The following is a 10,364-nucleotide window of genomic DNA, read 5'->3' as shown; positions in this document are numbered from 1 at the left end:
TGCAAGCCCTGGGTAGTTCACTACATGTATACCCTCTATATCACGTGCATTCAAGGCCTATTTATAAATATCCTTATATGTGAATTTTTTTCTTAATAAAACATAACCCTTTTCTATTCAATATGTAAGTAACCCCTTTATGTGGGACCCTTCTGTATGTAAAAAATGTGTAAAAATGGTATTTTAAAAATCCTTCATGTTGAACTCAAGTGATACATACATACATTTATGACTAATCTCCCTGGGATGCAAGCAGAGCAGCAATGGTGGGTGGGTGAGAAGGTGCGGCATAGGTGAGGAGTGGATGGCGTGGCACTTCGAGCAAACAGGCTAGGAGGGGCAAAGAGAGGAGGTGGAGGAGGGCAGCAGCCATGACAGGGGCAGGGTGACGTGGGGAGGGGGAAGGTGGGGAAGGAGACAAGAGGGGAGGTGGAGGAGATGAAGGAGGAGGAGAGAGGGATGAAAGCAGAGATGGGGAGAGAGAAAGGAGGAGAGAGAAGAAGAAAAATAAGAAGAAGAGAGGGGAAAAGGAAATTGAACGGGTGGGAGGGTTTTTTTTTAAATTAATTCTGAAAAATCCTCATTTCCCCCTCCCCCTATTCCGTGCTCAAGCATGGGGCAGGGTAAAAAATTTGTGGCATTAGGAACAACAGAAAGGGAGGAGCATGAGTGGGTTGACCACAAAAATGACACACATTTTGAGGCAAAAACCAAGTGTTCACGTGGACAACGAGAGCCACAAGACAAAAAATTCTCGAAAAAAATTAATTCAAAAATATCCAAGCCTTGGATTGATGTGCAACAAAAAGGAAAAATGGGCAGGACGACAGGGGGAATAGGATGGACGATAGAAATGATGCATTTGGAAAGGGAAAACAAGTTTTCACATGGAAATATGGTAAAAAATACAATCCAAAATGGGATTAAAAATTAATAACAAAAAATTTATTTACCAAAACAAAGTGCTAGCAAAAGAAAAAATGTCCAGTTTGATCAGACGGACAAGGCTATCAAATCAAAACATGGATCCGATGAGAAACAAGAGCATTCACATGGAAAATGGCAAAAATAGTCATGAAAAGTAGAACATAAATTAATTTGAGAAAATATATCAATCAAAATGGAGTGCAACAAAAAGAAAAAGTATCAAGGTCATAGTGCTTGGTGTTAGGTCAGAACACGATTCTTGTGGCACGAGGATAGTTCACATGGAAAAATGTCAAAAATGCTTATGAAAACATATTAAAAATTCAATCACACAAAAAATGTGTGCTAGAATGAAGGGAAGAAAAAAGGAAAAATATCTGGTTGGACAGCAGCACAAAGCTATCTAATTAGTATACCATTGACACGAGAAGAGAGCATGTTCACATGAAAAAAATAATAATAATCACATTAAACATACCTACAAATACACAAAAATGAATAACGACCAATCCATGCATAAAAAATGATGGGTTATAAAAAGAAACAAATGTCTAAGAAAAGGGGAAGATCAAGGTTATCAGGTCAAACTGCAATTCTGGTGTGGGAAAGGCATGTTCGCATGGAAACACGTTTGATACATAGAAAATTCTTCAAAAATTAATAATTAAGTAACTATTGCTCAAAACAATGGATATTAAAAAGGAAAAGTGTCAGGTCAAAGGGAGAAACAAGACTGTAAGGTCAAATTTTAGTTTCATTGCACATAGGATACTTTCATATAAAATAATAACAAAATTAAAAAAAAAGGCTAAATGGGTAAGGAAAGACCCATCGGATGGGGTAAGAAAAGACAATTAGGTAGGAAAGCAATCCCAACAGGGCATGCATAGAAAAGGCATCAAATCATTTAAAGATCCGATAGTAACATGTGCATAAATATATACAAAAGAGATGTGTAGGGATATATCCCCACACTTAAAACCTTAACAAATCAGTTTGGCTAATTGGCAAGGGCCTAGCACTTGACCATAACATGAACCCTTGCATCTCCACACTTAAGATATGACAGACATATATAAATGCAAGAGGTAGAGTTAGAAACACTTGGCCTATTCAGATGGTCGAGGTGGACCGTCACTCAACGCGCAATGGGTTGGAATCGTCCATAGGAGCTACCACATCTTACCACAAGATGCATCCAGCATGGCAAGAACCATGCAGTAGCACCAAGCGAGGTAGCATCATTGATGAAGACCCATTAAGTTATCGATAACAAAGAATATAGCACTCAGCTTAACAATCACGGATGTTGGGATGATAGATCAGTCTCTCGCCCCATAGCTCACGTCACTCAAAGAGTAAGGAAAAGAACCCATATCTCACCATTGGTTGAGAAATCAACAAGAGGAATGGCACAGAGAGTGTATGCTAGCATACATAGTTGATGGTACATCAATGCATCCCAACCCATTTGGTATAGGTGCGAGAAAGTAGAAGACTACGGAGCCTTGTAGTTCAGTGCACATAGCAAAGTGATGTATCTATTGGTGATGGCAGAGGCCCGTCTCACATCTACATATAGAAATGGAAGCGTATCTAGCTCCAATGTTGTAACGTCCCTCAATCATCACCTCTCAGAGTTGATTGAAGGGAAAACTAGTCACGCTCGGCCCCCCTTTGTCTCACGCTCTATTGATAAGGATGAGAGCAACACATACTCACATCTCTATCCGATTAGGATGAAAGCACACATCATTCGTTAGTCAATGAAGAGTGGCTTCATCTTGTCAATGATATCAAATTGTGTTTATTGATAAGGAGACATACCCATGGAGATAGCCCATAGATTAGGAGCATGAATTGCATGTAGGAGTGGTCATCTGTTGTAGGAGTCAAACACAACCATCAAAGCATAGCACACATTGCACCAAGGGAGGTAGCTTTGAATTTTCATCCTGGGGATTTCCACTAAGGAGTCAATTGTTCTGGACTGCAAGTTATTGCCACATTTTCCACATCCAGCTTCCCATCCAAGGCTATTTGCCACCTTTTCTTGGAACAAGGTCTGTTATGACAAGGAATTTCTTCTTTTTCTCCCATAATAGTTTTTATTATTCTTTGATTTTTTTCTCTTTTTTTTCTTGTTTTCCCCTATTCTCGAGGGTGTTTCCACCTTTTCTCGAAGAGCAGATATGCATGACAGGACTGAAGTCCTTTTCTCTCATTATCTTTTTTTGTTCTCTCATTTTTTCTTTCTTCAAGTAAATGGCATAACACCATAGATCAAAACTAAGCTTTCCAAGTCGATTGGATTGAGTAGAAGAGTAATCAAATAGAGGCAAGAGGTGGAGATCAGGGGCTAAAAAATGAGGCCACATTGTTGGAATGACAATGATAGATATCAGCACAACAACATGAGAAGTAGTAAGGGGGCGATGCTCAAAAGGGAGAGGGACTGTCAGCTATGATTGTTAGGATCCCTAGGGAGGATAATACTTCTTCAAGCAATAACCATTAATCGAGAAGAGATCATTAAAGGCATGGAGGGCTTGCACTTGGACAGAGCCATTAGGGTTGACATCGATTACCTTGTAGGGGCCCATCCAGCATTGTTGGAGCTTCCCTGGAAACTTACTAAAGTGTAAATCATAGGAGAGGACTAGGTCACCTTCCTTGAATTATTTATGCTTGATGAAGGTTTTATCGTAAGCCTTTCGTGAGCTTGTGTGGCTTCCATACACTATAAGGCCAGCCTATGATTCTTGTCCAAACATTCCAAGTGTAGGAGGTAGCACTGTAGGGACTCGGCATCTCCCAAGCGCTCTGTGATAGCCACTCGCAAAGAGGGTAATTCTAACTAAACAAGGAAAATGGCTTTTGTGTCGTACATCAGCTGGAAATGCATCTATCTTGTGGCAACCTTATGGGAGGTTTTGCATGCCCAAAGGGCCTCTGTAAGTTGATCGTTCCAATCATGGAAATGTGCAGCAATCATCCTTGTCAGGATTGAAGAGAGACTGTGATTAGTAACTTTGACTTGGTCATTGGCTCTAGGGTAGTAGGGTGTGGATTTGTGATAATGATAAAGCTCTACCCATAACTTCCATGATCTTATTTAGAAAGTGAGTTCCTCTCTCACTTACTAACTCTAAGAGACTGCCAAAGTGGGTGATGATATTCTCGTACAGGAATAGGGACATGTTATTATTGTCATCTCGTTTGAGAGCTTTGTCTTCACACCACTTCCTCATGTAGTCTGTACATGCCAAGATATATTGGTTCTGCTCCCTTCTAGTTGCAGAATCGATGGGGTAGCCCACAAAATTGATGCCCCACTTCTCAAATGGCTTTAGGGAAAGGATGGGTTGTAGCAGCATGGCACTAGATTTGGTAGACTTTCCCATTTGTTGACATGCGTCACAACACTTGCAGTAATTATAGGTATCTTTGTGGAAGATTGGCCACCAATAACTTGCAAAGCAAAGTCATTTTTCCTTTCACATTGACCTTATTGATTAGGAAGGACAGTGCCTCATGGTCCACATAAAACTTAAAGTCCATCGATAGTAGGTAGTGTCAAAACTTCTCTAAGGAAAATACAATTTCCAAGCCCTCTAACTCAGTCATCATATAATTCATTTTCTAATTAGTGACCTTACAACTTGCATTGGTTGATTCAGCTTTAAGGAGCCTTTCTGGCAAAGGACTACATCGAAGCCTTCAACAAATGCATTAGTATGCAGATGGGATTCCTTTTTCCAATCGAGAGATTGCAGGATGGGTGCTCTGATGAGACACATCTTCAAGATATTAAAGGCTTCTTCACAATCATCTACCCAAATAAGCTTTGCATTCAAGGCTCCAATGAGACACATCATCAAGGTATTAAAGGCTTCTTCACAATTATCTATCCAAATGAACTCTACATCTTTCATCAGGAGCTTATGTAAGGGGATCGCCTTTGTTGCAAAATGGGCAATGAACCACCTATAGAAACCCACATGGGTAAGAAGTCCCCTCAACTATTTGAGGTTGGTTGGTGCAGTTAGAGTTGCAATCTTCTTAATCTTGGTAGGGTTTGTTGCTATTCCTTGTGCATAGACAATGTGACCCATAACAACTCCTAAGAGACCTTGAAGATGCATTTGTCAGGGTTGAGGAAGATCCCATACTCTCGGCATTGATCAAAGCACTACTCCAAGTGTCCCAATGCTCGCGGATTAGACTATAGACACAAAAGTCATCCAAGTATACCTCAATGAAATCATATAGGTGATTTTCGAATGCGGCCATCATCACTCTTTGAAAGGTAGTAGGGGCATTACTACAGAGCCCAAATGGCATCACTCTAGAAGCATAGGTCCCTCATTTGATTATAAAGGTTGTCTTAGATTGGTTCACTTCTACTATTTAGACTTGGTTATAGCCACTGAATCCATCTAACAAGAAATAGAGCTCATGTCAAACACTGTATCTAATGGTTTGTGAAAGGGATATGGAAATGATCCTTCTTTGTCTTGGATCTCAACTTGCAAAATTCCCTTACATATTTGTGGCTTTCCATTCTTCTTGGGTACTACCATGATGGGTAAAACATATTCACTATTGGCTACTAGATAAATAAACTCATCTTCTTGTAGCTTTAGCAACTATGCTTTCACTAGGGCTGAGTAATTTGGATTCATGTGCCTCTATCATTGCCTTACATGCTTGGAATCGGTCTCAAGGTTGATGTGATGCTGACACACTGTGGGATCAATCCCCTTCATATATTTATATGACCATGCAAACACATCCAAGTTTTCCTTCAATAGGTCGCATAAGAGGACCGAAAACCCCTCTTCTGGAAACTGATATCCACCTTCAACTGATGTTCAATGTCATATGCATCCATAAAAGTTAATTGCTTTTAACCTTTCACCTCATGGATAAAGGTCCCATGTGTAAGAAGTTGGGAATAGTTAGAATGTTGATAATATGCCATGTCACACAGACATTGGTATATAAGGAGAGAAGTTGTAAATTTTCATATCTTTTTTGACAAATCAATACATTTACAATCTTTCTCTCCCTTCTTGCCCACAGCTCCTATGGCTTCCTCACCTTTCCTGTCTTTCTCTCTCCAAATCTAGTCTTTCTCTCTCCTCGTCACTCTTATTCTCTCTCTTCCTGCAGTCTTTCTCTCTCCCCTGCAGTCTCTCTCTCCTCTTTCTCTCTCTCCTCTTTCTCTCTCCCTAATTCTCTCTCTGACAAGTGGTATCAGAGCTTCAGTCTTTGATCCATTATTTTCTTCCATTTTCACTCCTATTTTCCTATTTCAAAACCAATTTTAGACAAAAATGGTACAAGACAGTGACTAGTGGAGTGCTGCAGGACAACTACAGTTAGCAAATGACTACATCTGGAGATATCCAAGGTCAGATATGGTGGATAAGGGCTTAAATGGTTGGACGTCACCAAATTTTATGCAAAATTGAAGGTAACTAGGGTAAAGGATGGTTAACCGGGCTTAGTTTGGGAACAAACTGTGGTTACTTTGAAAAGAGGGGTTTCTCTTTCCCCTTTCCTGGAAATTTCTGCAGGTTCCATGGAAGTTCAGCTCCAAGATCTGTTTATATCTCTCTCATCTCTGATCTTCTTGACCAAAAACCACTTGGAATAGATCCTACTCAGCAGGAGCTTCAAGTTGAGTACCAGATTGCTCAAGATTGAGCAAGCATTCAAGCCAGGAGCAGCCCCGAAAATTGCGGTGCAATTTTCGGGCTGATTTCAGCCTTGCCCTGCTTCAACTTGCTTCCTCTCAGCCTTGGCACTCTTCTTGATCCATTCCAGGCATAAATCTTCAGCCATATTGAGATTCTCAGCCACATTTAAAGATTCCTCAGCTCCTCTTGAACCCTAGGTGAACGGTCCATGGGCAGCCATGAAAGCTTCAGCCCAAGCTTCCATTTCTTGACAATTTCTTGAGGATTCTTCATCCTTTTGGCCCGTGGAATCATTTCAACAAGGATTCTTCAACCAATTGCAAGGATTAAACACGAGATGTCTAAAGATTGAGGATCAAGAGCTTCTATGGAGCAAAAATTTGGGGGAAACGGGTTTAATGCTTCAATTTCAAGCATTTGAAGCTTCAAGATTGGTCTCAACCATCAGATAAGCAAGCCTTATGGATTATTTTGCTAACATTGGACAACCGAGAGCCCTAACAAGCATTTGCCAAGTCATTTTCAGCCATGTCAAGGTATTTCTCTTCAATTTTTAATCTCTCTCATTAATCCAATTGCTGAGCTTAAGCCATTTGACTGAGAGATTAAAGAATTGAATATTTTCATCAAATTCTCAGCCAACCTTTGCTTGAATTCATCTATTCATGAATGCAATGCTTGCCTAATGCGTATTAGCTTCAATCGGTGAATTAAAGGCCTCAATCTGAGATTTCAGCATAACACTTGAATCTTATTGACTGAATACATTGATTGGTGCCTTTGTTTACTCTAATCCAATTGATTGGTTGATTCTCTTTTGCCTAAATTGGAAAATTGTAAAAGGGTAAGTACTAGCAATCAGTGAGTCACTGAATTGCATAGGTAAAACCCTTCTCCCATCTCAAGTTTTCTTATCTCAATCAATTGCATCTCATGAAAGGCTAAATGGATATTTTTGAATTGCATATCATGCTGATTGCTTAGCATACTAGCCTCAGCCATGTTGATATTCCCACCGAGGAAAAAGGTGGATGCCGGGGGAGATAGTGGGACAAAAGAGAGGTGACCCTCCCTCACTATCGAAGATCCCGAAGGGGTGCAACCAACCGACCCGGGGGGAACTTTGCCCACCTCCCGGTGATTCGGAGCCCGTGTAGGGAGCCTGTCATGCCGTTTTATCCCTCACACAGGTACATCGAGTGGAGGATTGAAGATTGAAGACTTTTCAATGACTCAAGTACCTACTGGACTAAAACAGGGTAAAACAGGGAATTTACAGGTCACCCATAGTGTATTTACAGGTGGATACAGGTACACCCTTCATTGCTGAAGCACAGGTGCAGGTACTACAGGGTACCCACAGGTCCTATATACCCCTTTGCAGGGTTTGGTAGCCATTTGAGGTTACTCACTTGCATTACAGGGTCAAAACAGGGCACTTACAGGTCTAAACAGGGTGCAGGACTCGACAGTTCAGACTCTGAAATTCAGTTACAGAATTTTTTGTCCTAAACCTGTTATAGCGTGCTATAGCTCATCTCGAAGAAGGCATTGTTAGCTTCGATTCGCACAAAAAAGTTCTACAATCGGAGTTTTCTAGCCAAAGTTATAGCCGTTTTACTGACAGGGGTACTGCAGGACTGCACTAGTATGGCAGGACATAAAGGCAAAAATAAGGTCCAGGAGGATTATGCACAGCAAATCAGGGATTCCATAATGGAAAGTACACTTCAAGAGAACCCTGAAGATTTTCAACAACAAGGAGAAATTAGTATACTCAATGATACTTTGTGTGCCCATGAACTAAGGCATAGAGAGCGACATGAGGCCATGTTGTCAAGAATGGATCAGATGGTTCAATCTACTGATCAGACCAAGGCTTTTATTGAAAAGTTGGTAATATCCAATGACCAACTCTCGGCAAAAATATCTAAACTCATACAATTGCAAGTGGCATCAAAAGAAGTTAATGAGAAGGCTTGTTCAAACAGTGACCCTTCAGTCCCACTTCAGCCATCCAACCAAAATGGTCATGGAGATGGGATCATTGGAAGAAGAGGCATTCCAAATAGTCAGTATGAAGTAGGAGAAGCTTCACAAAGGTATGATGACTATTTGGGCAGTTTGAATGGAGCCAATACTCAAGCTTTTGGACTGCATACTCAGAATTCCAAGGGTGCCTTACCAACATGAAGAATATATGGTAATTCTCAGCCACCTGTTGGAAAATTTCAGTCTCAATTTGGGGGTTCTGTACTTAGAAATCCTAATCAGCCAGTTTTGGGATAGCAACCCTTTCATGATAGAGAATTCAAGGACAAAATTGTTTTATCCAAATTCAATAGCCAGTCATCTTCACCATCAGAATTAGAGGAATGGACCTCTAAGATGGAGTCCTATTTTGACATATTTCCTAAAACTGATGATATGAAGATACACTTTGCCTCCTTGCACTTAAAAGGATTTGCCCACACTTGGTGGAGGGATATCAAGAAAGAGAATGTACTTATTGAGAATTGGGAAGCTTTCAAGGCACTTATGGCTGAAGTCTTTGTTTCACCTCTTGAAAAAGAGAAGTTAGAACGAAGATGGTATGGTTTGGAACAAAGGGGCCTAAGTGTAAGAGAATATACAAGCCAATTCCTCAACTTGACCATGTATGTGGAAAACATCAGTGATGAGGCCAAGTTACACAAGTTTATGTATGGTTTAGAACCATCCTTGTCAGCTGATGTTATGGCACAGAATCCTACTTCACTTTTCAAGGCTATTGAGCTTGCAGAGCACTATGGAAGAAAGTATAGGAAAGAGTCTTCATTTCAGCCAAGTTATGGACAGCCAAGGACTGTTTTAAAGCAAGGGAAAGTTGGTAACATTTATGGCAGTAATCATATGCCTAGTGGGAGCTTACGAGTACCAACTTATCCTCCATTTAATGCTTCTAGGCTTCAAAGCAATTTCAGGACAGCAAACAGTCCAAAGGTTGAATTTAAGCAGGGTGACAATAAGCCTAAGTCCACTTCAGCCAATACAAATTCCAAAAATATTCCCATGGATCTTTACAAGGAAAGAAAGGACAAAGGCTTATGCTTCAAGTGTGGAGAAAAGTATACTCCTGACCATGCTTCAAAGTGTGTATATAAAAATGCCAAGACAAAGTTTAAGAGTATGCTAGTTCTTGAGGACTTTGAAAATGACATAGATGAAGCTAATGCAGTGACAGACAATGCTGAAAATGAAGATTTTGAGGATGATGGTGGATAGGAGTACTTTTATGATCCATCTGACTCTTTTCCTTTTGATCCAGGCAGAGATGTTCCATTTGATCCTGGTGGATTTTGTAATGAGTTGCCTGCTGCCACTAATTGTTCTATCTCTATGGATTCTTGGACGGGATCTAAGAGCCCTAATACACTTCGTATGAAGGGAAGCATATGTGGAAGCCAGTGTTCATCTTGATAGATAGTGGCAGCACTCACAATTTTGTCAATAAATCCATTATGTACAAGTTGAATTGTGTTCCCACTGATTTACTGCAGCCCATTAGAGTACAAGTGGCTAATGGTGAAGAGGAAATCATCACACAGATTTGCCCACAGGTTTCTTTGCAGATGGTTGAAAATTTTGAAATCAAAGTAAACCTGATCACTTTGGAAATGGGGCCCATAGATATTGTACTTGGTTGTGATTGGTTGATGACTTTAGGCAGGATTACTATGGATTTCTCACAGT

Source organism: Lygodium microphyllum, chromosome 6 (genome assembly GCF_053477565.2).
Source record: "Lygodium microphyllum isolate KBCC chromosome 6, Lygodium_microphyllum_v1.1.10, whole genome shotgun sequence".
Taxonomy (NCBI): Eukaryota; Viridiplantae; Streptophyta; class Polypodiopsida; order Schizaeales; family Lygodiaceae; genus Lygodium; species Lygodium microphyllum.
The sequence above is the reverse complement of the archived record's forward strand: the minus strand, read 5'-3'. Positions refer to the sequence as shown.